The sequence below is a fragment of the Felis catus genome, chromosome X (genome assembly GCF_018350175.1).
Source record: "Felis catus isolate Fca126 chromosome X, F.catus_Fca126_mat1.0, whole genome shotgun sequence".
NCBI classification, from domain to species: Eukaryota; Metazoa; Chordata; class Mammalia; order Carnivora; family Felidae; genus Felis; species Felis catus.
Genome location: NC_058386.1, coordinates 94,552,739 through 94,579,372, shown reverse-complemented (window position 1 = coordinate 94,579,372; position 26,634 = coordinate 94,552,739). Strand labels below are relative to the sequence as shown.

Sequence of the window (26,634 nt, the reverse complement as noted above, 5' to 3'; positions counted from 1 at the left end):
AACCTCGCCACAATTGCTATTTTCCATTTTATTTTTAATTTAGTCATCTTGGTAAGTAGGAAGTGGTATCTCCATGTGGTTTTGATTTTTACTTCCCTAATGATGGATGATGTCGAGTATCTTTTCTTGTGATCATTGGCCATTAGCATGGGAGGGACCAATGGATTTGCAGCATGTGTGTGAATACTTCCTGTGCAACCTTGGTTCACAGTGGCAAAGCCAGTGAGTCTGTTCGTACCTCAGTTTCCTGGCACAATGAGTAGTCAGTGAACTGGTCTCTGCCCAGAGAATGGGAATAGAAAAAGGCTTTGGCTTGGCTTTGGCATGAGGAAATGACCCCCACTCCCTAACGTGAAGGACAAGAAACACAGGGAGGAATCCAGAGGCTCAGCTGAGACCCAGAGCCCAGGGGCTGGTCAGGTAATCCCACCAGGGGAGGAGGTGGAAACGCTTTCATTTACCACTCTGCCAGGTGGGGAGAGTGAGGCAGGGAATGAACCCCTCCCTTCACCCCTGGGAGTGGAAGGCAGCTGGGTTTTGTGAGATTTCTGGTGTTGACCTGAAATGCAAAAAGGCCGCCGCCGGCCAGGACAAAGCCCCTCGGGGTCTTCTTTGTCCTCCTTCCTTCCGCCCTAGAAATTCCCACCCACTTCTGCCCAAACAACCTAGGGAATGGGTGAGAAAAAGGAGCTGTGAGTCCCAGCTTGAACCAGGCTGGAAGCAGCCGGACAGCAGGTGGTCTTGAGGGTGCTGGGCAGGTGTGGGCAGGGGTGACTTCAATTCTCTCTTGAAACAGGTCTGTATTCCCGTATTTGTGAAGATTTTCTTCTTTAAAAATAAGAAAGGATTGCGTTTGTCAATGGAGAGAAAAAGTACACAAACATATCTTCACAGATATAGATTACAACCTGCTGGGAGGATACACGCACCAAATTAACACCCCTCATCTCTGGCCGCATCACCTATAGGTTCCTTTTCTTCTATATGTGTCTCCATTATGGGAACATTATTTTGCAAGAGGAAGGTTTTCCTCTTTCAATAGGAGGAAATAAATCAAGACACTGATCAGACAGGAGAAGCGTTCCAGTCGCTGTGATTCTTTCGGACCCGGCACATCACCAGGCGGTGTGGACACCACCTGCAGCAGCCCCGGAAAGGCCACACAGGGACGCTGGCTTCCTAGCAGGTCCTGGGCAAAGAGCGGGAGGTGATGGAGCGCAAAGAGCGCCTGCTCTTCCGATCCCGACTCTCACCCGGGGAGGGAGCAATTCAAGTTTCCATTACCTCAGGCGTATGAATGATGCAAACGTGTAACCTCGTCTGAAAGTGTACGTATTGAAACTTCTTTCCCCCTAAATAGTTTTGCTACTGCGGAACGGTACATTTTCGGTTTTATTGTTTGAGCACCTTCACCACGTGCCCTCTTGCCGGCGGCGGACAAGTTGCTTTTCCCGAGCAAACGGTAAAAGATCGCTTTACTCTCTGAGCTTCCCACGCCCACCTCTTCCCGCCCCTTCTAGCACCTGGGAATGTCCCACCCCTCCCTTGGGCGGGGCCGACACCGAGGAACCCGGATTCTCAGCCCCCGCCCCCGCCCCCGCCGCGACCCCGTACCTCCAGCCTGCGCACGCTCCGGGGAATAGGAGGAGACGCCGACGTTGGGAGGGGCGGCCTACCCACGGCCTCGAGGGCGCAGCTTTACGGCAGGGATGGGCCGGGGGGCGCACTCGTTATCGCGCGGCCCCGCGCGAGGACCGGAGCCGACTTTGTTTTTCCCGCCGGCGCGCGGTCTCCGCCAGGTGGGTCCCTCGGCTTTCGTCCCTTTGCCGTTCCTTTCCCTTCTCGGGCGCGAGGGGACCGGGGGGCGGGGGGCCGGGCTTGAGCGGCCCTTCCGGGCCCGAGGACCTTCCCTGTCCTCCAGAATGTGGACAGCCTGTCCCCGGCGTGCGACGTAGGCCAGCGGTGGCTGCTGCCCGGCCGGCTTGGAGGGACAGGAGGGGACTGGCCGAGGCGGGGCGAGCGCGGGCTCCGGGATTGTACCGCCGTCTAAGTTCTGTGCCCAGGCGCGTGTAGGGGGAGCCTCCCAGGAGCGCCTTCTCGGGCCTCCTGGTCGGTGGGCCTGGGAGCGTTTCCCTGTGGCTGCGGGGTGGGGGTGGGGAGGGCGCGGATCCTTGTCCCCAATCCCCACTCTGGACCCTCGCCTTCTTCCCCACTTACGTGGCCGCAGGAGGTTCTGCTCGGTTGGTTTGGATGGAGGGCTTCTCGGAATGTATCGCCAGAAAAGTGACATTTCGTGTAACTGAGGGAAGAATAGGTGTCCTTGGCCCGTGTTGGGCTCAATTCTCTACTCACTTCGGACAAACTTTCTTGACAATCTTGTAAGAAACCCAGTGCCAATGACTGGCTTAAGGAAACTGTTCTGACCTATAAACTGCTTATTTAAGTGAAACTAGCGGATTCACAGAATAGGTTGCAGATAATATGTCATCCACATTATTTTAAAAGAACTAAGGGGATTTGGGAGACCAGGATTAATTTTCACAAGTCGTTGGTGCTCCTCGCGATTTGAAACTTAGCCGGGGACTAAATTTGAAGAGGTGAAATGACCTGAGTGAAGGAATCCAGCCTCTTGTCTTCCTGTGTGTTTAAAACTTTTAAGAGCTTTGTAGGGGCGCCTGGATGGCTCAGTCGGTTAAGCCTCGGACTTCAGCTCAGGCGAGGATCTCACGGTTTGTGAGTTCGAGCGCCGCCTCGTCCGGCTCCGTGCCGACAGCTCTGAGCCTGGAGCCTGCTTCGGATTCTGTGTGTCCCCCTCTCTCTCTGCCCTTCCCCGGCCCGTGTTCTGTCTCTCTCTTAAAAATAAATAAACATTAAAAAATTAAAAACTTTTAAGAGCTTGGTATTTGTGCACTGGCCTTACTGTGCTTCACTCATTTAAAGAAGGGTGCCTACTCTCCACAAATCCGTTCTGTCCATGTTTGATTATTTATGACAAGTGTACACCCTGTTCAGTCCCTGGCGACATCTGAAAAGAAGACGTAGGTTGTGTAATTGTAGTCATAGAAACGAACAAAGGACAAAAGTTTGCTTTACCTGCATGCAAACGTGCATGTTTGTTTGTCGCAGACCTATCCAGATACACACGTCCTGCTGGCGATTCATGAATGAAAAAAATGCAGGTGGAAGGGCCAGGCTATTGATTGTGTTTACTGTGAAGGAGTGGGATTTTTGAAGAGGCTCTTTCAGACCAATTTTAACCATATCTCAGTTCTTAAAACTTTTTAAAGACCAAACTGGAATTTAAGTTAGGATTTTCAGTGAACAGTTTTTTGAAAAAGTTGATGGGTTATCATCAAACAGCACAGATGTTAGTAATGGATTTTTGACCTAAAATAATTCTATTTCCACATATACTTTTAACCAAACCCCCACATTTTGGGGGGCTTTCCCCAAGTGATGGGATTACTGGTGCTTTACGTTTTCATCTTTTTACAGTTTTCTGTGAATAGGAGGATCTGAAAGGAGGGTGATTACTAATGAAAGAAACAAGCTTTTTAAAGAAGTAGTTTCAGGTTATCAAAGATAATGAAGGCTAGTGGCAATACAGGTTTCCCCTGTTGTCAGAAATTAGAGAACATTCCTCTGAAACCTAAGCTGAAATGGCATAAAGCTAAGAGTATACTGCACTTCCTGAATATTCGTGTTAGGCCACTTCGCTTTTAAGAAAGACTGGTAGTGGGGCGCCCTGGGTGGCTCAGTTGGTCAAGCCACCGACTTTGGCTCGGGTCATGATCTCGCAGTTTGTGAGTTTGAGCCCTGCATCGGGCTCTGGGCTGACAGCTCAGAGCCTGGAGCTTACTTCGGAGTCTGTGTTTCCCCCTCTCTCTACCCCTCCCCTGCTCACACTCTGTGTCTCTCTCTCAATAATAAATAAACATTAAAAAAAATTAAAAAAAAAAAAGACTGGTAGTAGTACCTGTTTTTGCTAACTGAAGGACATCCGAGGATTTTTGCTTTCACAAAAACTGTTACCATGCTAGTGTTGGTCTTTTATAAAAGTGAAGTAGTGGAACTCAAACTTTTGGGAAGCAGGGGATACCCCAATACAAAAATATGTATGAAGCGAACCAACTCGATATAGGCGGGAAAAAAGTCCGGAAGGAAAGAAAGCACTAGTTATTTCCAGATGACAGCGTTACTGGTGTGCTTGTGTTTCTTGTTACTGATACCGAGGCAGACATTTGGTCTTATTTCCAAAATTTAACAGCTCACAGAAGTTCTGCGATGATCTGATGGCATGAGATGGCAATTGAAATGTGAGCGTTAGGGATTTTCACTAGTACCCTGTTTACAGTATGATTATTCCCATCTGAAGTATTCAAAGAGATTGGCTCCGTTCTTTGTAAAAACATCTACCTGTGAAATGGCACTTGACTGTCTGCATGGGCGGGACAAATCCTTGCAAGAAAATAGCAATGAAACCACTTAAGATGAGCCAGATTCAACATAGGGCAAGAAATGGTCCATATATAAAGAGTTAGTACAATAAACTGGTAATACAGGTCCCTCAGAGGGGCAGGTCACGATTAGAAACCCTTGATGTGTAAGGAATTGTATAACAGTGCAATTTTTGTTTAGATTTTCCTTATTAGTTGGTGGGAAACCTTTCTGTATATTTAGGGTACTTTTGTGTTTCTCTGTGGACCGTTAATATCTTTTACTGTTGGGTGTTACTCAAATGATTTTCTTTGTTAATGTTTATTTTTGAGAGAGAGGGAGAGCATGAGCAAGGGAGGGGCAGAGAGATGGAAAGCGAGAGAGAATCCCAAGCAGGCCCCGCGCCATCACTGCAGAGCCAGATGTGGGGCTCACACCCATGGACTGTGAGATCACAACCTGAGCTGAAATGAAGAATTGGGCACTTAACCAACTGAGCCATCCAGGCACCCCTCAAATAATTCCTACAGCTTCTCCTGTATTTGAGTAAGACTAGTGTGAGTTGAAAATATTTTTTCCTATTTATCATTGCTTTTCTGACTTTGCTTACAAAAGTTTTTTTTTTTTTAAATATGGTGAATTTTACATGTTCATATATATCCATGTTTTCTTTGATGGATTTTGAATCAAAGGTAGAAAGGCGTTCCCTGCTGCAGGGTTATTAACGAATCAGCCTGTGCTTTTAGGGGTTTTATGATTCTGTTCACTGAATATTTAATTCTTGGATCTATGTAGAGTTTATCCTGACTTCTTGTGTGAAATGTGGAACCAAGAACCTGGGTACCCCTTTGCCCCAAATTTGTCCTTTTTTTGTTAATGTTTATTTTTGAGAGAGAGAAGGTGAGTGTGCATGGGGGAGGAGAATGGGGGGGACAGACAATCCTAAGCTGGCTCTGTGCTGTCAGCTGGCTCTGTGCTCGATGCGGGGGTTCGAACTCACAGACCATGAGATCGTGACCTGAACCTAAGTTGGATGCTTAACCAACTGAGCCACCCAGGCGACCCCCAAATCTGTCTTTACGTCCACAGATTTGGGAGCCTACCTTTTATACACTAAACTCTTGTATGTCCTTGGGTCTGTTCTCCTTTTTTTAATTGAAGTGTTATTGACATACAGTATTAAGTTAGTTTCAGGTGGGGGGCACCTGGCTGGCTCAGTTGGAACAGCATGTGAATCCTTTTTACAAATTTTTTTTAAGTTTATTTATCTTGAGAGCAAGAGAGAAAGCGAGAGTGCTCGTGCAATGGGGGAGGGGTAGAGTGGAGAGAGAGAATCCCAAGCAGGCTCCATGCTCTGAGCGTAGAGCCAGATGTGGGGCTCAAACTCATGAACCATGAGATCATGACTTGAGCCGAAATCAAGAGTCTGATGCTTAACCAACTGAGCCACCCAGGCACCCCATGCATGTGACTCTTGACCTCAGGGTTGTGAGTTTGAGCTCCACGTTGGATGTAGAGATTACTGAAAAGAAACTAACTTAAAAAAATTAAATTAATTCCAGGTGTGCAGCATAGTGATTCAATTATATACATTATGAAATGCTCACCACAATAAGCATAGTTACCTTCTGTCACCATACAGAGTTACTATATTACTGACTATATACCCTATACTTTACTTTTCATCCCCATGACTTATTTATCTTATAACCGTAAGCTTGTACTTGTTAATCCCCTTCACCTATTTCACCCACCGCCCCACCTCCCCTTCCGCTCTGGCAACCACCCATTTGTTTATCTGTATTTGTGAAAATGCTGCTGTTTTTTGTTTTGTTTTTTAGATTCCACATGTTAGTGAAATCACGTGGTATTTGTCTTTCTCTGGCTTACCTGACTTAGCTAATACCCTCTAAGCCCATCCATGTTGTCGTGAATGGCAAGATTTCATTCTTTTTTATGGCTGAGTAATATTCCATTGTGTGTGTGTGTGTGTGTGTGTGTGTGTGTGTGTGTGTGTACACACACCACATTTTTATCCATTGATCTATCAGTACACACTTGGGTTGCTTCCATATCTTGGATATTGTAAATACTGCAGTAAACATAGGGGTGCATATATCTTTCTGAATTAGTGTTTTTGTTTTCTTCAGGTAAATACCCAGTAGTAGAACTATTGGATCTTATGGTATTTATATTTTTAATTTTTTTGAGAAACCTCCATGTTGTTTTCCAGAGTGGCTGTACCAGTTTGCATTCCCATCAGTAGTGCATGAGGGTTCCCCTTTATCCGCATCCTTGCCAACACTTGTTATTTCTTACCTTTTTGATACTAGACATTTTGACTGGTGTGAGGTGATATTGTAGTTTTGATTTGCATTTCCTTGATGTTAGGAAATATCAAGCATCTTTGTCATATGTCTCTTGGCCATCTGTATGTCTTTGGAAAAATATCTTCGGGTCCTCTGGCCATTTTCTTAATAGGATATTGTTGTTGTTGTTGTTACTGAGTTGTATGAGTTCTTTATATATTTTGGGTTATTAACCCATTATTGGATATATGATTAGCACGTATCTTCTCCCATTCAGTAAGTTGCTTTTTCATTTTGATGATGATCTCCTTTGCTGTGCAAAAGCTTTTTAGTTTGCCATAACCCCAATTGTTTATTTTTGCTTTTGTTTCCCTTGCCTTGGGAGACAGATCCAGAAAAATATTGCCCAGGCTGATGTCTTAAGAGTTTACTGCCTATGTTTGGGGCGGAGGGGGTGGGTTAGGAGTTTTATGGTTTCAGTTCTTACATTTAGGTCTTGAACCATTTCAAGTTTATTTTTGTGTATGATGTAAGAAAGTGGCCCATTTTGGGGTCTAGTCTTGGTCTTTGTGTTCTCTATATATGGCACATCTAGTCATCCCCCCACGTGGCCATTCATTATCAAAATTGTCCTGATATTCCTGCCTATTTATTTTATTGTCCCTTATGAGTAATGGAAAACAACAACAAAGCCTTCAAAAGCCTTTTGGATTGTTCTTGGGATTAGAATAGATTGATTAATTTACTGATGATGAATTAACATATTCAAGAGGTTGGGTATTTTTTATGTTTATTTATTTTGAGAGAGAGAGGGGAGAGAGAGAGAGAGAGAGAGAGAGAGAGAGAGAGAGAGAGAGAGAGAAAGAGATCCCAAGCAGGCTCAGCACTGTCAATGCAGAGCCTGACGTGGGGCTCCATGTCACAAACCGTGAGATCAGGACCTGAGCAGAAGTCAAGAGTCAGACTCTTAACCAACTGAGCCACCCAGGCACCTCGAGGTTGAGTCTTATTATTCAAGAAAATAATACATGTTTACTCTTGTTTAAGTGTGTTTTCCTGTCTTTCTTGACCCTTTAAAGTTTACCTCCTGTGAAGTGTTTCATGTTTTTGTTCAATTATTCCTAGCCATATAATCTTTCATTATTGGTAATATAAATCCCTTTATTCTGTTTTGTAATGGGATATTTGTCCATGGAATTGGGCTGAAAAAAATATTGGTAGATCCCTTGATTGTTAAGAATTTTGTTAACCCTCTAGGTGGCAGTGAAGGGTATAAATATTTTCCTTATTGGTTCTTATCAACCCTAGGAAAGGTGAAAAAGTTTTGAAGCATATGCCTCTGAGTGTTGGATCTTCTGGCACTGGGTGGGTAAAAGTTGGGTAAAAAATTACAAATCCATTTCTCTGGAATATTTTGTTTTCTCTCTTACGTTCAGTGTTGCAAACAGAATTCAAATGTTCCCACTGTTCCCATCTCATTGGAGGGTCCTGAAACCCTTGCATTTCTCTGTTAACACATTTGCTGAAATTCCAAAGATTTTGAAAGTTAATGTTAGTTTTTGTGGGCAACAGATAATCCAGTGACTCCAGAAGATGATATAGATCTCAATTTGATGAATTTGGAAAGGGCATAGACACTCTCGTGTACTGAACAAATGGGCTAAGTTTAGAGTATTATAGAGCCTGTAAACCAGAATTTAAAAGGATCAAAATAAAACAAAACTCTGAATTCTGTATTGCCTTTTCTCTTCAAGGCTTTGTTAAACATGATATACAGCGACTTCCTTCAAACTATGGAATACAGAATGCTAGTCTTTTTCTTCTTTAGGGTCTTCTGTTGTTCCTATTTGTGCTTTGATTGTACACAGGCCCTTATTTTGCTGACAAGAACTAAAGTAAAATATATTGTTGAAATGCTTGAAAACTGGAGAAGTTTGGCATGAAAGGGGGCTTTTCTAAGCCTGATTGAAATTCAAGCATCCACGAACATCTAGGCTGATGCGTTTAGGTACCCGCCTCTTGGAAAACCATTTGACAGTATTGATCCAAGAATTGAATGAAAGTACATGAGAATTTTTGATTCATTCTGTTGCTTCTCTGAAAATGCAGGATTATATTCACAAATGAGCAGAGGAGCATATCCAAGAGGGTGTCTTTCACCCAGGATTTGTAGAAGTGAGAAGTAGAAAGGGACCAGAAGGACCCTCCAGAGGTGAATGGTGGGATGTCTTGTTACTCAGCCGTGGGAGGGAATATACACTGCCTGCCATAGAAAGAATGAGATGGTGGTCCTCGTGGGCCTGCATCCTTGGCAGAAGCGTGTCCTCTTTTGAGGGAAAAAGCAGAAAGGTTCCTTGAAGGATTGAAGTTTGATGAATCGCCTACAATATGAAACGAGAAAGAAATCTCCAAGTGGATATGTGTATACCTCTATGTCATTGCAAATGCAGACTGAGGAAGAAACAGACATTTTAATCTTCCACCCAAACAGTTGTTTGCTGTGTGCATGGGACAATCTTTCAAAGATGGAAAGGATAACATAAGATTGTGACTTGCCTTTCTTTGGGGGTCTTATGGCATGTGGTGGAGGCTCTTTAGAATTTTGCTTGATTTTCTCAGTTGATTTAAAGGCTTTTCTAACAGCTTTCAGTCACGTCGGGCCTCTGGAGCAATACGGTAATGTGTAGACCAAGAGAGAAATTAAAAAAAAAAAAAAAAAACATGAATTGGCTGGATATTCCCAGCCAGAACAATGTGGGAGCAGCTGGGAAAATGGGGCATGGGGTCACCAGCAGAATGCATTTCCTTCTGATTATGCTGTCTTCAGATACCTTTACTTGGCCAGTGTGTTCCTTCAGAGATTATTGCACCTTGCGTCTGCCACAGTCATGGAGAGTGAATTCTAGAGGTGTGCCTGACATAGGTAAAGTCTTCATCATGTAGCACGTGCCGATCGCTCAGAAACCTGACCAAAGGCTTGTGCCTTCATAGGAAATGCTTCAGAGTGAAACGCATGAACTCTCACAAGTGTACAGAAATCATATTTGTTTTTCATTGAAAACTTTCCCGTGGGAAGCATTGAGACAATGAATATAGGCCAGATACAAGGACAGGTGTCTTTAGAATACCATGTAGTTCCATTTCTGACCAATGTATGAGTATAACAATCCATATCTGAAAACTGTGAACAGTCACGTAACATCAGCCAGCTTAACAGGATTATTGTATTGCGAGTTTACCTCACTTGACCTCTTGCTGGTACCTGTGGACCAACTGTCTTTGTATCAAGCTATTAAGAAGCCTCATGGTTCGAATGTTTTCCGCGGGGGTGGCAAACGCAAAGTGTTAAAGAAATAGAGATACTTTCAGGTCCCCTGCTAGGGTGCCTAGGTGTGGAGTCATTGCTTTTGTGTCATGAAGGCAGGCTAAGAAGATTCTACAGAGACCAGGCCTTGCAGGATGGAGCGCCAGATTTTGAGGCATTTGCCCCTTTGCTCTCAAGTGGCCAAGATGGTGAACCATCTTGTGTTAGCCAAGCTGAACACAGGCTGGCTTTTTTTCCTTAGGAAAGGGCGGAGGGAGAGGACCTGGGGTGGAAGGGCACTTTGGCATTTCTGGTGCAGTACTGCCACCAAGAGGAGATACTTTGCAAATCTCACCAACCAGACACCTTCACTTCCTGGGGAGGAGTGATGGGGGTGAAGTATGGGACAAGGATAGTGTCCCTAGGAGGTCAAGAGATCCACTAGGCGTGGGAGTAAGTGTGACCCAAGACCGAATTGGGTCAGGGAAGCTCCAGAGACTGGCACTGTGATAAGGATCGTGGTCCGGGAGACTGCCAGGCACCCAAATGGCCACCATGTCCGGGCAGGAGTAGAGGAAGCCCTCTCTGAAGGAGCCCCACCCAGGAGGCTTAGGCGTTCAGCCATGTGCCCTTTCCCCTTGGAGCAAGAGCACATTTGGCCTGGATGGACCAGGTCCCTGAAAGCCTCTCTTGGCCAGAATAAAGCCCAGTCCAACACCACTGCGGGCACTGGAGGACTGCTGCCGTTGGCAGTCCTAGAGGCAGGACGGCAGCGTTCCTCTGTCCGGCTCAGAGATGACATGTGGAGCCTGGCTACTTCGTGCCAAAGGGTCTGAGGTGTAGTGCGGCAAGCAAGCAGAGTCTGGAAGGGAACAGCCCACACGAGGAAAAAGGAGCCAGGTTGAAGGAGCCCTTTGCCTGAGTTAAAGAATCTGATCAGCAACTGTGGTGCCATCTACTGGGGTCTGTAGGATCCCAGACTTCCAAACACACCTTTTGGCTTAGAGCAGGGCAGACACCCTGGCCCATAATTTGCAGTCTTCGGCACTCTTGGCCGTCTTCCGCAAGAATCCGTGAGACTCCTTCAGTGATGAGAAGGAATGGCCCTGGCTTCCTTTTTTTTTTTTTTTTTTTTAATTTTTTTTTTCAACGTTTATTTATTTTTGGGACAGAGAGAGACAGAGCATGAACGGGGGAGGAGCAGAGAGAGAGGGAGACACAGAATCGGAAACAGGCTCCAGGCTCTGAGCCATCAGCCCAGAGCCCGACACGGGGCTCGAACTCATGGACCGCGAGATCGTGACCTGGCTGAAGTCGGACGCTTAACCGACTGCGCCACCCAGGCGCCCCGACCCTGGCTTCCTTTCACTCTTGGTGCTCTAAGGTCTCAACCCCATTCTTGCCCCTGAAGCTGGGGAATCAAGAAGAGGTCTGAAGGTGGTACTTAAAGCTCACAGCTGTTAAGTTGAGAGAACCCCCTCCCCCCTATTCATCACAGATCAATATGTTTCTCAGGGACAGGAACAAGGTGCATACTCCTGGGCACACAGCAGTTCATTCTAGACTTCAGCTGTCCTGATAGCCTACTTCTGGAAGAACCTCTGGGGTAGCTCATGCCCTTTGCCTAACTTTTACCTGCTGAGAGAGGTGTTCTGGAAGCAAATTTCCAGGCTCAACCCCTCCTGCCACCCACACTTGTTGATTCCACCCCTCGTGGAAGGGTGTGGAAACCCACTCACTGTCCCTTCATTTTATGCTTATGGCGTTGAACTTTTTGCTGAGCCCCCAAGGCCAGATCCTGACGTACATGGTCTGATTGGTCCCCAGACCAAGGTGGTCTCAGTGTGCCCCTCTGGCCACCTACAGAACATGGATCTCATATAGGAAATCCCAAAAGAGTCCCCAAACAAGAGGACCCAGGTCATACACCCATACACCGGGAGACAGGCTGAGGAATAGGGTGTTTCTGAGCTGCAACCTTCCCGACAAGTAGTGAAAAAAACAGATCTGGATCCCCTTACTCTGGTGGATGATGTCCATCTCAATATACTTATCTTGTCTCTGTCCCGTTCCATCCTGTATCTACATGCTCTGTCATATGGGACAAGTAGGGCTTCCTGGGATACTTTGGGGCCTGGAACCCAGATTCTCTTTGTAGAGGGAGCCAAAGCAAATAAAACACAGCTCTAGCTCTAACCAGCAGGGCATCTGCATTACTCTTCCTTGTCTAGGTCTAGTACCAAATCTGGAGATTTTCCATCCTGTCTGCAAGATGCTGCCTCCACCCCAGGGTGGCTGCTGCCTTCCCTTTCCTGTTTCTGTGGCAGCTGAGCCTGGGGCCTCCAGTTCTGGGTTCCCCCGTGGCCCTGAGACCACAGGAATCTCACTGAGCTAGTTGCTGCACTGAGGGTAAGGATCCACAGGCCAGTTGCCCTGGAGTTGGAGCTTCAGCTCCTTGTTCCCTAACATGGTGGCTGCCGAGGCCACGCCCCCACAGCCTCGGGAGGCCTGCGTCCTGGCAGCCCAGTGTTACTTGATGGTTGAGTCTGTCTCTATCCACCCTGCATCGTTTCCCCCACCGACTCTGGGGGTGTGCTCTGTCTGACCCGGGATCTTGTGGGTGCCCCAATCCCACCCTTCCTCCCCTCATAGGCCTTTCTTCCCTCATAGGCCTTCCTCAGCAGAAGACGGGAAGGTATTACAGTCTTTGCTCAAAAAGTATCCACTTGATGGCACTGTTGCTCCAGAAATGCCATCCATGCTTGCCTGTGAGGTTTCTCTCTCTGTCCTTTGAGGATCAGGAAAGGTTCCTGAAGACTCTAAAGTGAACTAAGCCCCCAAATAGGGTTGACTGTAGTGGGGTGTTGGGGGAGGTGGTGTCTCTTCTATTTGGACTTCTTGTTGGCAGTAGGAATGTACCTATAATAACACCTAAAGGAATACATACATTTATGGATTCACCCTTATGTCTCTTTAAGAGTTTTAAGTATGCATGCCCTGGGGCCTGGGACCCTGTTTTCTCTGCACACTTTCATATGGATAGTTCTTCTGGGGCAGAATCCTCCCTTTCCAAGGACGTTGATTCTATAGCAGTAGCTGTCACTATAACCTGGATTTCCTAACTTCGTGAGTTATTGCCTCTTTCTGTATTCATCCAGCTTCTTCATCCAGCTTAAAGGCCCGGGAGTAGGCCATCATGACAATAGGAAGAACTGACAGGGGCCGTGTTAGGTGAGGGGACAGGGAGGTGAATTGCCCATGCTCACCTCCAAGAGCCACAGTCACTCTGCCACTGAGTGCCCCAGGTGGGTTGTGCAGGTTGAGGGTGGGAGGGGTGGGGTCCATAGGACAGATGGAGAGCCCAGTGACTTCATCCACATAGTCAGATGACCTAGGTGAGGGCCGTTGTCAGCAGCCCCTCCTGGGAAGTCGTCCTTGGGAATGCCTCTATATTCCACCCTGAAAACACCTACTCATTGATTCAGCATTCACTTTTTCGTTAATAATAGACACACAAATATGTTTGTGCTTCTGTACATACATATATATAAAATTTCCTGTCTGTATTTTTCCCTAAAACTGCCTTGGAGATGCCACATTGGATAGAAATTTTGCCCAAAGAAAAGCCCTTAGCGATGCATGATGACCGCTCCCAGGTTGTCTCTCTGCCTTCCAACCCCCTATCTGCTGTGGGAACCACGTGTAATGTTTCCTCATGTATGCTGCAGTGACTGCATGTAAATGAAAACTAATGGACACACAGGGCATCACGTATTCTGCTCTCTGACCCTACACGTCCCACGTAGTAATACACACTCTTTAACATTTGGCTGCTCTCCCAGCATATAGGTATCTTGACCTTGGCACATCTGTGCAGAGTAAATGACCTAGCCTGCTTGATCCTCTCCATTTCTTTTCTGATAGCTGCTCAGTGTAGGGTGTCCTCATCTCTGCCAGGGGCTGGAGCACAGGTTATTTCACTTGTCCCATCTCTTTGGACACTGGGTTTCTCCCCTTCTCTCCTTCCCTCTTCAACCAGCATACAGAGTCATAGTTACTGAACTGTGTGTGCATGCATGCATGCGTGTGTGTGACCATGATACATTTTCTTTTTTTTTTTTAAGTTTTTTAAACATTTATTTATTTTTCAGAGACAGAGCACAAGTGGGGGAGGGGCAGAGAAAAGGGGAGATACAGAATCCAAAGCAGGCTGCAGGCTCCAGGCTCCAGGCTGCCAGCACAGAGCCTGACGCGGGGCTCAAACCCACAAACTGAGATCATGACCTGAGCTGAAGTCAGACACTTAACTAACTGAGCCACCCAAGTGCCCCCAGGATACATTTTCTTACGTCAGTGTCCACCCAGAGGAAAGAGGATGGTAAATCGTAACCTGCCACATCCTTAGGGAAAATGTCCACATCCCTAGAAAATGAATGTATGCCCATCAATATCCCCCCGTAGTCACACAGGTCCAGAACTAAGGGGATGAGAGCTATGAGTATAAACGTCAAGGTGATGGCTGTGGTTCCCTCAGAAAAGAGATTTTAGAAGATAACTTCACGATTCACCTGATGCATTCTCTGTGAGCTGCTTTCTGACATCCTGGAATGACAATCTGCGCAGTTTTTGAAAGATGAGTGAGGTTGGTTTACACACCCTGCCGTATTCAGCAGTTTTGACTGACCCCAGAGGTGGTGTGAATAGTAACCAGAAACACTCAAGATTGCTTGAGTGGGATGTACACGACGCCCTGTTAACTGGAGCACCACTGTGGTGGTCCCATACTGAGAGAGCTCTATCGTTGCAGGAGGACACAGTGTAAGGAAAGAAAGAGAAAGGAAAAACGAAGAGGCCGGTGCTGGTGTTCTGGGTAAGTGAGTGCTCTTCGTTCTCTTTCTTTTCCTTTTCCAAGAGAGTTCATTTTATCATAGGTAAAACACAGTGGTTGTGGTATTTCCGCAAGGCTCAAGGAGAGACTCCCGAAGCAGGTTCCTGACACCAAGGCATTTGTGTACTTTACCAGAGTTTCAGCCATGGTAGGCAAGGCTCTCAAGTCACATCCTGATCGTGGGACAGGAAAAAGGTGATACGTGCATGAGCGTCTAGATCATCTCAATACTTGACTTAAGGGAACCTGTATGAGGAACTCAAGGTCAGTGTCCTGCAGGACTGAGAGAGTGGAAAGGGATTGGGCCGGAACCTGATTTGGGCTCCAGTCCCTGTGAAGTCAACTACCAGAGACCAAAACATGGTCTGGTATTTGGCTCCCCACTTCACCTACGGGGAGCAGCAGTCCCAGCCCCATTGGCGGAGAGGTCACTGGAGACCTTTTGAAGACAGCCAAGTGCCTCATGCCTATTGCTATCTTTGATTTGATTGGATCTCTCCATACATGTTCTTCCCATTGTCTCCTGATTTCTCTTGCGTCTAGCTTACTGCACCATGGCCCTCTGCCAGTTCAGGGAAGCCTTGGGAACAAACTCTTACTGGAATATTAAGAGGTTACATGTGCTGGGGGGTGTTGGCTTCGGGGGAGCATATCATGGCAGTCAACTGTAGATCTCTCCACGAGCCCTAACTCTTTGACTCTTTTGACAAACCAAGAAACTTAAAAGCATAGAGTCTTGAGGAAGTGTACTTCATTCTTCTGGGTGGAAATGTTGCATGAGGGCATGGCCAGAAGCCAGACATGTTTTCTTTCTTCTTACTCATGTTCCTTTAAACAAAAAAAAGTGTCATGAAGATGATACTTCCTACTGTGGTTCAAAATAATTGAAGGCTTCTGCAGGTGGCCAAGGGACCTTGTAGAATCATGCTTATGCTGGGTTGTATGCTAGTCTGGTCAAGGTTTCTGCCTTAGCAAAGGACAGAGACAGGGTCCAAGCAGCAAAGGCAAGGAGACACTTTTGTGGGAACCCCACTTTCAACAGGACCTTGTTTGACAACCCTATGAGCCTTTCGTAGTAAATCCTGGACACAGCTCAATGTTTGAGTCAAGTTCTTGCTCTAGGTTCCAGAGAGGAGGAAAGATGCCACCTGCTGCCCTTAAAAGAAGCGTTGGACCGTGACACTCCCCTCCTTCTCCAGTATGACTTTCTGTACAAAACCTAGGGACAGGGAAGGAATATGCTCCCTGTTACCTGCCATAGGGGGAAACGGAGCTAATGGGAACCTTAGGTGTGATTGAGTGCACAACTCCTGTCTTGTTGGAATTTAAACAAAGTAGGGGTTGTCTCAAGAATGGAGATTTGAGGAGTCGATACAACATGAAGCCATGTGGACATGCAAACACCTCTGTACCTCTGTACACTCCGACTGCCACGGAAACAGGCAGAATGCCCAGACATGGACAAGCATTTCTCCTAGAGCATGGGTCTATAGGACCCCTGCTCAGACCTGGCAGCTCGTTAAGTATTGCTATATACATCTCAGTATAACTGAAAGTGGTGTCAGCACACAGAGTATGAAAATTACAGTTAGAGACATTTCAGTGCAAGCTCAGAGAAAATGAAGCTAGAGTAGAAAGAAAACTAGGTCATGCCATTGCTTTTCAAGATGCAGCATATGATAAATGGCAGTGCTCATATATGCAGAGATGGAGGTCTCATCAAAGTGCTCTGTGTCCTCCCAATGACTCTAGTCATTGAGAGTCAACTCCTTCACCAAGTGGAATTCTGAAGCATCAACTCACCCAGATGCCTTCTCTAAGAGCAACCAAGCACTAAGGGGCCAGTAAAGTTCATTGCCATGTGTCTGCACCAAACGCCTGATTGACGACCATAAAAACAAAGTACATTTCCAAAGCTAAAACAAGAATAAGGTATATATCAGATAGCTCCTCCCTAGCCTACTACCATGCTGATATGAATATGAGAGCCGTCAGAAATTCAATTTCAGAAGGCATGACATGATTAGGCATGGCATGAGAAACACACCTGCCATCCATAATTAGTCATAGGTGCTATTATTCACACGTATATCGCAGGAGCACCCGGTGGGTGAAGGGCCGGGTCCACGGGACAAATCCGTCCTCTACCCAAAGAAGGCGGACGCCACCTTTGACCACACGGCTCCTGCCCAGGGGCAGGCGCAGACCTTGGCGTCTGGCTGCTAGAGGCTTCGGGGTCACGTCAGGCTGGCCCGTCAGGGAGTCCTGACCGAGGATGCCCGGGTGAGCGTGTGCCCCCGTCGGGCACCGACTGGCTGGATAGGGGTGGCCCGGGCGCTGGGTCCACGACCAGTGGGTCTCCTGAGGTCTCCTCCTGCAGGCCTCCAGGGGTCGCAGTGGCGCCCCGGAAAGGGCCAGGGCCAGCGCCGGGAGCCTCGGGGAGCCTCGATGCGCCGGCCTCGCGTTTGCTTTTGGGTCCGAAAGCGGGCTACGTGGAGCCAGAGGGCACAAGGCTCCGCTCCCCGGAGCCTCAGGAGCCGGAGTGCTCCCCCAGGTGGCAGAGACCTGAGAGCCGCCATGTTGGAGCCCGGGGTGGACAGGGCCCGGCCTTTTTTCCTCGGCAAAGGGCGGAGGGAGAGGACCTGGGGGAAGGGCGCGTGGACATTCGTGGTGCAATACTGCCATCAAGCGGAACTCGTTGGCCATCCAGGCTTCCTCTGGAGGAGAGGCTGGGAGTGAAGTGGGGAGTCCCGGGCGGGACAGAAGGGGCCGCAGTCCAAAGGTGCCCGGTCCTTTTGGCAGGCTCTCCACCCTGGTCCTTTGGTGACCGGCTGCGAAGCAAGCGTGGCATCCGGACGCAGACACAAAGGCCACTCCTTGCCATTGCCCTCAACACTCTCATGGGACGTTGGAACCAGGTGGCCCAGAGAGTGACCCGTGTCAGTGAAGATGCCTGGCGGGGGGCGGGGTGGTGGGGTGGGGAGTAGACCACTCCCCAGGCAGACACTTGGACATACAGTTGTGTGCGAGATCGAGATCGGTGGTGCGCGGCCCCCGCCAGAGACCGTGTTATCCCCGGGCGTTCGCACTGCAGCTGCCCCGGGTGTGTGTGTGTGTGTGTGTGTGTGTGTCGGGCGGCCGCTTCCTGGGCCCAGGCCTGGGTTTGGGGGTCCGTGGCGGGTCTTGTGGGGGGAGGGGTGCAGCGGCGGAGCGAAGGAGGAGGGGGGCTGTCGCCACTTCTACTTTGGCTCGCCCTGGCTTCTGGACTCCGTTCCTCCCCACACCCCGCGGGAGCCACCTGCACGTTCCTCACCCCCCACTCCCCACCCCCCAGGACCAGCTCGAGGTCCCTGGACACCGGCTAGGCAGGGCCCCACACCTGAGCCTCACGGTGGGACACAGGGACATCAGGGTCCCGCCTCCTCCCCCAAGGCCAAGTGGCAGCAGCCCTCCCAGTGCCCGTGCCGTGCCGTGCCGTGCCGTGCCTGTCTCGTGCAGGGCTTCTAGCCTCCGCCTGCCCTCCCCACCCCGGCCCCGCCGGGCCGATCCTGCTCTTGCTCCCAACGGAAGGGACACGCGGCCAAGGGCTCACGGGCCAAGGGCCCAGCGCCCCTTGCCCCGGCCGGCCCGGGGTGCTCCTGGCCGCTTCGGGGCGGCTTCCAGGACTCCTCCAGTCCCGCCCAGACATGGCGGCCACCAGGGTCCCTGGCCCTGGCTTCCCGTGCCCGACCCGCAGGGGAGCCGGTTCTGGCGCTCTGTCGCGCCACCCGTCTCTGGAGCCTCCCGGTTCTCCCGCCGGAACTCTGCGCCTGGGAGTGGGGGGGGGGGGGGGCGGTTAGAGGGAGGACCCATCTCGTCTCCCGCCTGGGACTTCACTCACAGGGAAGCCACAGCGCAGGGCTCACGGGATGGCCAACGAGTTTCGCTTGATGGCAGTGTTGCACCACGAATGCCCACGCGCCCTTCCCCCAGGTCCTCTCCCTCCGCCCTTTGCGGAAGAAAAAAGGCCGGGCCCTGTCCACTCTGGCTCCAACATGGCGGCGCCCTCGTCTGGGCCACTTTGTGGCAACAGCTCCGCTTGTGTGGTGGCCCCGTGCAGCCGAGCCTGGTCCCCTCGGCAGCAAGGCCCGGGCCCCTAGGCCCAGATGCCCACTCAGGCAACCGTCCGCCTAGGCCGCGGAGGAGGCTCACGCTGTGGATCACAGTGCCCGCCCTTACGTGGAGACCCCGGCCGTGCCAATAGCCCACGTGTGCAAGAAGGTGCGGGCTGGGTCGTGCCTTCCACTCCACACGCAGCCACATCCAGCCCCGGGAGTCCCCAAGCATCCACACGCGTCCGTGTCCCACGTCCACGTTCCTCCCTCCTCCCCCCCCGCCCCCCCCCCCAACTCCGGCCAACACCCACCGAGGGCCGAAGGCAGCCTGTGTCCCCTTCTCCTCACACAAGTCAACCTCAGCAAGGCTCTTTGGGCGCGGGGTGGGGGTGGGGGTGGGGGTGGAGGTTGGGGGTGGGGAGCGAGAAGCTGTGCCCCCTCACCTCCTTTTTGGCCAAACCCCAGGGGCACGGTGTTGACATCCTGGAGATCTCCTTGTTCCCCCGCCCCTTGCCCGAGAGTCCCGGCGGGTGTCCTTTGGGCCCCGGGTCCAGCAGGTGCACCCGCAGACGTTGGGTCCACGGAACCGCGGAGCGCCCTGCGTGCGCTCTCGGGTGCCTACCCAGAGGACGGGAACTGGGTCACGCGGGCCCCGAGGCCGAGGAGCAGGGCTGCGCTGGGCTTTGCTGGGCTACCGTTGATACCCAGTGGGGAAAGGTGGGCCTCGATGGGGTGACTGTGGTGGATGAGGTCCTTGTGGGCGGAGCGGTCCCGGGCGCACACGCACACCCTCCCCCTCGGTCAGGGTTCCCGAGATGGGCGCCGTGGGGGCCCGTGCCGGGGACTCTGTTTGGTGACCTGACAGCAAACACCCGGGTTCGGGGGCACGTGGGTGAGCCTCCCTTGGTGCGGCCCCGTCCCCGACGATCGATCGGGGCGGCTCGCGTCTCTTGGGACCGGACCCTTCCTTCCCCGTGCGGGTCGTTCCTCCCTCCCTGTCTCTCTCTGCGTGTCTCTGTCTCTTTCGTGGCCTTGCGCGGCTCCTGCTTGCGCTTTGAGGGTCCTCGGGGCCTTTGTTTGTGGTCAGAACGAAATCCCTCGGGAGGGTGGCAGCCGGTGGAGGATGGAGATGCTGGGTTTCCAGCCGGACCGGAGGGGCAACTGACTGTCCGGGAGCCTGCTTGGATGTCCCGGCAGCCCAAAGTGCCCGGAATGACCCTTTTGGCCTTGAGGCCGGCCAAGGGTTCGTGTGCGGGCGCCAGGAGAGAATGTGCGGGCACAGGCCGCCTCGGGAGGGGCGGTGGACGTTCGTGGCCCTCCCGGACCGCCCGCCGCCGCCGCCGCCGCCGCCGCCGCTGCCGGTGTAGGTCCCTTCGCGTGGGCCCGTGTCCGTGCCCGCGTGCCTGGACGGTGCGATCGCACCACGGACTCGCCAGTGGCAGTGCCGGGCTGTCTTGGGGACGACGCGTCCCTTTGCGGGAACGCTTGGCTCCAAGGCCAAAGAACAGAGCCCCTCTGGTGCGTGTTCTTTCTCCCCTCCCACCAGCCCCAGGCCCCAGGCCCCAGGCCCCAGGCCCCAGGCCCCAGCCCCCAGCCCCCAGCCCTCGCGGGCATGAGTCTCCCCAGCGAGCAGGGTCTGTGTGCAACCGGGTGTCGTTCGGCCAGGGTTGGTAGAACTGACGCGCGGGAAGGGACCGGAAGGACTCTGGGGACGTGGAGACGAATATGGCGGGGTGGGGGGAGCGGGGAGCGGGGAGGAGGCTGGCTGCTTTCCACAGGTGGGATGGAATCTTACATCCGCTGGCTGGCCTAGGAAGAACGAGGTGCTGGGCCACAGGCTTGGGAGAACAGGCGGCTCCCGTCTGCAGGGCAGAAAGCGAAAACGTTCCCCGAGGGTTGAGGATGGACAAGTGTCTCGCCAGAGGAGAGCAAGTGACCTGGGTCCGTGCAGTTGTCAGGAGTCCCTTTATGCCCTTGAGCACACGGACCGGGGTAGAAACAGACATCCGCCGTACACCTTTATGAGCTCTTGCTGCGGGGTGTGTGGGCCACCTCCTGAGGGCGAAAAGCATGACGTCCAAGTGTGCCGAACTCCCCTTTTACTGTGGGACGCTGTGGGCGTGTCAGTCTGCATTGGTGTGTGTGTGTGTGTGTGCGCGCGCGCGTGTGTGTGAGTGGGAGCAAGCGAGGGAAGGAGGGAGTGTGTGTGGTTCTTCCTGGTTGGAATGTGCCCCAGGCACGAGAGGCGGGTTGTCAGGGTGCCCTTGAGAGGTCTGCGGTCAGGTGTTGGTCGTAGGTTATGGACCGATGAACGGGAGAGAAGACCACCGGCCCTGTGCGTTGGCCTTGTTACCGCCGTGCCAGAAAAGGCACGGGTCCTGGAGAGCGTGGGCACACCTGGGTGCTGCCCATGCCCGGCCTTGGCTCCCGTGGGAGCTGTCCAGGGATGGAGCCTGGGGCAAGCGTGAGGCCGCTTTGGCGTCAGTGGTGCGGCTCCAGGCCGCCCTCCCCAGTGACCCGTGGGTGCCACCGTCCGCGCCTGAACCGCGGGGGTGCCCCGGGGGTGAAGCGCCAGGTCCTCGGACCCGTACGTCCTCTGGCCGCGGGAAGCGGACGCCAGCGTTGACAGCACGGTCCTGCCCGGGGGCCGGCGCAGACCTTGGCGTCTGGCTGCTAGAGGCTTCGGGGTCACGTCAGGCTGGCCCGTCGGGGAGTCCTGACCGAGGATGCCCGGGTGAGCGTGTGCCCCCGTCGGGCACCGACTGGCTGGACAGGGGTGGCCCGGGCGCTGGGTCCACGACCAGTGGGTCTCCTGAGGTCTCCTCCTGCAGGCCTCCAGGGGTCGCAGTGGCGCCCCGAAAAGGGCCAGGGCCAGCGCCGGGAGCCTCGGGGAGCCTCGATGCGCCGGCCTCGCGTTTGCTTTTGGGTCCGAAAGCGGGCTACGTGGAGCCAGAGGGCACAAGGCTCCGCTCCCCGGAGCCTCAGGAGCCGGAGTGCTCCCCCAGGTGGCAGAGACCTGAGAGCCGCCATGTTGGAGCCCGGGGTGGACAGGGCCCGGCCTTTTTTCCTCGGCAAAGGGCGGAGGGAGAGGACCTGGGGGAAGGGCGCGTGGACATTCGTGGTGCAATACTGCCATCAAGCGGAACTCGTTGGCCATCCAGGCTTCCTCTGGAGGAGAGGCTGGGAGTGAAGTGGGGAGTCCCGGGCGGGACAGAAGGGGCCGCAGTCCAAAGGTGCCCGGTCCTTTTGGCAGGCTCTCCACCCTGGTCCTTTGGTGACCGGCTGCGAAGCAAGCGTGGCATCCGGACGCAGACACAAAGGCCACTCCTTGCCATTGCCCTCAACACTCTCATGGGACGTTGGAACCAGGTGGCCCAGAGAGTGACCCGTGTCAGTGAAGATGCCTGGCGGGGGGCGGGGTGGTGGGGTGGGGAGTAGACCACTCCCCAGGCAGACACTTGGACATACAGTTGTGTGCGAGATCGAGATCGGTGGTGCGCGGCCCCCGCCAGAGACCGTGTTATCCCCGGGCGTTCGCACTGCAGCTGCCCCGGGTGTGTGTGTGTGTGTGTGTGTGTGTGTGTGTGTGTGTGTGTGTGTCTGTGTGTGTGTGTGTGTGTGTGTGTGTGTGTGTGTGTGTGTGTGTGTGTGTGTGTGTGTGTCGGGCGGCCGCTTCCTGGGCGCAGGCCCGGGCGTGTGTGTGTGTGTCGGGCGGCCGCTTCCTGGGCCCAGGCCTGGGTTTGGGGGTCCGTGGCGGGTCTTGTGGGGGGAGGGGTGCAGCGGCGGAGCGAAGGAGGAGGGGGGCTGTCGCCACTTCTACTTTGGCTCGCCCTGGCTTCTGGACTCCGTTCCTCCCCACACCCCGCGGGAGCCACCTGCACGTTCCTCACCCCCCACTCCCCACCCCCCAGGACCAGCTCGAGGTCCCTGGACACCGGCTAGGCAGGGCCCCACACCTGAGCCTCACGGTGGGACACAGGGACATCAGGGTCCCGCCTCCTCCCCCAAGGCCAAGTGGCAGCAGCCCTCCCAGTGCCCGTGCCGTGCCGTGCCGTGCCGTGCCTGTCTCGTGCAGGGCTTCTAGCCTCCGCCTGCCCTCCCCACCCCGGCCCCGCCGGGCCGATCCTGCTCTTGCTCCCAACGGAAGGGACACGCGGCCAAGGGCTCACGGGCCAAGGGCCCAGCGCCCCTTGCCCCGGCCGGCCCGGGGTGCTCCTGGCCGCTTCGGGGCGGCTTCCAGGACTCCTCCAGTCCCGCCCAGACATGGCGGCCACCAGGGTCCCTGGCCCTGGCTTCCCGTGCCCGACCCGCAGGGGAGCCGGTTCTGGCGCTCTGTCGCGCCACCCGTCTCTGGAGCCTCCCGGTTCTCCCGCCGGAACTCTGCGCCTGGGAGTGGGGGGGGGGGGGGCGGTTAGAGGGAGGATCCATCTCGTCTCCCGCCTGGGACTTCACTCACAGGGAAGCCACAGCGCAGGGCTCACGGGATGGCCAACGAGTTTCGCTTGATGGCAGTGTTGCACCACGAATGCCCACGCGCCCTTCCCCCAGGTCCTCTCCCTCCGCCCTTTGCGGAAGAAAAAAGGCCGGGCCCTGTCCACTCTGGCTCCAACATGGCGGCGCCCTCGTCTGGGCCACTTTGTGGCAACAGCTCCGCTTGTGTGGTGGCCCCGTGCAGCCGAGCCTGGTCCCCTCGGCAGCAAGGCCCGGGCCCCTAGGCCCAGATGCCCACTCAGGCAACCGTCCGCCTAGGCCGCGGAGGAGGCTCACGCTGTGGATCACAGTGCCCGCCCTTACGTGGAGACCCCGGCCGTGCCAATAGCCCACGTGTGCAAGAAGGTGCGGGCTGGGTCGTGCCTTCCACTCCACACGCAGCCACATCCAGCCCCGGGAGTCCCCAAGCATCCACACGCGTCCGTGTCCCACGTCCACGTTCCTCCCTCCTCCCCCCCCGCCCCCCCCCCCAACTCCGGCCAACACCCACCGAGGGCCGAAGGCAGCCTGTGTCCCCTTCTCCTCACACAAGTCAACCTCAGCAAGGCTCTTTGGGCGCGGGGTGGGGGTGGGGGTGGGGGTGGAGGTTGGGGGTGGGGAGCGAGAAGCTGTGCCCCCTCACCTCCTTTTTGGCCAAACCCCAGGGGCACGGTGTTGACATCCTGGAGATCTCCTTGTTCCCCCGCCCCTTGCCCGAGAGTCCCGGCGGGTGTCCTTTGGGCCCCGGGTCCAGCAGGTGCACCCGCAGACGTTGGGTCCACGGAACCGCGGAGCGCCCTGCGTGCGCTCTCGGGTGCCTACCCAGAGGACGGGAACTGGGTCACGCGGGCCCCGAGGCCGAGGAGCAGGGCTGCGCTGGGCTTTGCTGGGCTACCGTTGATACCCAGTGGGGAAAGGTGGGCCTCGATGGGGTGACTGTGGTGGATGAGGTCCTTGTGGGCGGAGCGGTCCCGGGCGCACACGCACACCCTCCCCCTCGGTCAGGGTTCCCGAGATGGGCGCCGTGGGGGCCCGTGCCGGGGACTCTGTTTGGTGACCTGACAGCAAACACCCGGGTTCGGGGGCACGTGGGTGAGCCTCCCTTGGTGCGGCCCCGTCCCCGACGATCGATCGGGGCGGCTCGCGTCTCTTGGGACCGGACCCTTCCTTCCCCGTGCGGGTCGTTCCTCCCTCCCTGTCTCTCTCTGCGTGTCTCTGTCTCTTTCGTGGCCTTGCGCGGCTCCTGCTTGCGCTTTGAGGGTCCTCGGGGCCTTTGTTTGTGGTCAGAACGAAATCCCTCGGGAGGGTGGCAGCCGGTGGAGGATGGAGATGCTGGGTTTCCAGCCGGACCGGAGGGGCAACTGACTGTCCGGGAGCCTGCTTGGATGTCCCGGCAGCCCAAAGTGCCCGGAATGACCCTTTTGGCCTTGAGGCCGGCCAAGGGTTCGTGTGCGGGCGCCAGGAGAGAATGTGCGGGCACAGGCCGCCTCGGGAGGGGCGGTGGACGTTCGTGGCCCTCCCGGACCGCCCGCCGCCGCCGCCGCCGCCGCCGCCGCTGCCGGTGTAGGTCCCTTCGCGTGGGCCCGTGTCCGTGCCCGCGTGCCTGGACGGTGCGATCGCACCACGGACTCGCCAGTGGCAGTGCCGGGCTGTCTTGGGGACGACGCGTCCCTTTGCGGGAACGCTTGGCTCCAAGGCCAAAGAACAGAGCCCCTCTGGTGCGTGTTCTTTCTCCCCTCCCACCAGCCCCAGGCCCCAGGCCCCAGGCCCCAGGCCCCAGGCCCCAGCCCCCAGCCCCCAGCCCTCGCGGGCATGAGTCTCCCCAGCGAGCAGGGTCTGTGTGCAACCGGGTGTCGTTCGGCCAGGGTTGGTAGAACTGACGCGCGGGAAGGGACCGGAAGGACTCTGGGGACGTGGAGACGAATATGGCGGGGTGGGGGGAGCGGGGAGCGGGGAGGAGGCTGGCTGCTTTCCACAGGTGGGATGGAATCTTACATCCGCTGGCTGGCCTAGGAAGAACGAGGTGCTGGGCCACAGGCTTGGGAGAACAGGCGGCTCCCGTCTGCAGGGCAGAAAGCGAAAACGTTCCCCGAGGGTTGAGGATGGACAAGTGTCTCGCCAGAGGAGAGCAAGTGACCTGGGTCCGTGCAGTTGTCAGGAGTCCCTTTATGCCCTTGAGCACACGGACCGGGGTAGAAACAGACATCCGCCGTACACCTTTATGAGCTCTTGCTGCGGGGTGTGTGGGCCACCTCCTGAGGGCGAAAAGCATGACGTCCAAGTGTGCCGAACTCCCCTTTTACTGTGGGACGCTGTGGGCGTGTCAGTCTGCATTGGTGTGTGTGTGTGTGTGTGCGCGCGCGCGTGTGTGTGAGTGGGAGCAAGCGAGGGAAGGAGGGAGTGTGTGTGGTTCTTCCTGGTTGGAATGTGCCCCAGGCACGAGAGGCGGGTTGTCAGGGTGCCCTTGAGAGGTCTGCGGTCAGGTGTTGGTCGTAGGTTATGGACCGATGAACGGGAGAGAAGACCACCGGCCCTGTGCGTTGGCCTTGTTACCGCCGTGCCAGAAAAGGCACGGGTCCTGGAGAGCGTGGGCACACCTGGGTGCTGCCCATGCCCGGCCTTGGCTCCCGTGGGAGCTGTCCAGGGATGGAGCCTGGGGCAAGCGTGAGGCCGCTTTGGCGTCAGTGGTGCGGCTCCAGGCCGCCCTCCCCAGTGACCCGTGGGTGCCACCGTCCGCGCCTGAACCGCGGGGGTGCCCCGGGGGTGAAGCGCCAGGTCCTCGGACCCGTACGTCCTCTGGCCGCGGGAAGCGGACGCCAGCGTTGACAGCACGGTCCTGCCCGGGGGCCGGCGCAGACCTTGGCGTCTGGCTGCTAGAGGCTTCGGGGTCACGTCAGGCTGGCCCGTCGGGGAGTCCTGACCGAGGATGCCCGGGTGAGCGTGTGCCCCCGTCGGGCACCGACTGGCTGGACAGGGGTGGCCCGGGCGCTGGGTCCACGACCAGTGGGTCTCCTGAGGTCTCCTCCTGCAGGCCTCCAGGGGTCGCAGTGGCGCCCCGAAAAGGGCCAGGGCCAGCGCCGGGAGCCTCGGGGAGCCTCGATGCGCCGGCCTCGCGTTTGCTTTTGGGTCCGA

The 26,634-nt window shown here is 54.2% G+C and overlaps 1 long non-coding RNA gene across 1 annotated transcript; it reads left to right on the top strand.

Annotated features, from left to right (window-relative positions):
- The first annotated feature begins 1,177 nt into the window (after nt 1-1,177).
- LOC123383437 lies at nt 1,178-18,502 on the top strand. The gene is made up of 2 exons (XR_006593159.1): nt 1,178-1,799; nt 14,858-18,502. It is a non-coding gene; the product is annotated as an uncharacterized LOC123383437 (long non-coding RNA).
- The last annotated feature ends 8,132 nt before the right edge of the window (nt 18,503-26,634 follow it).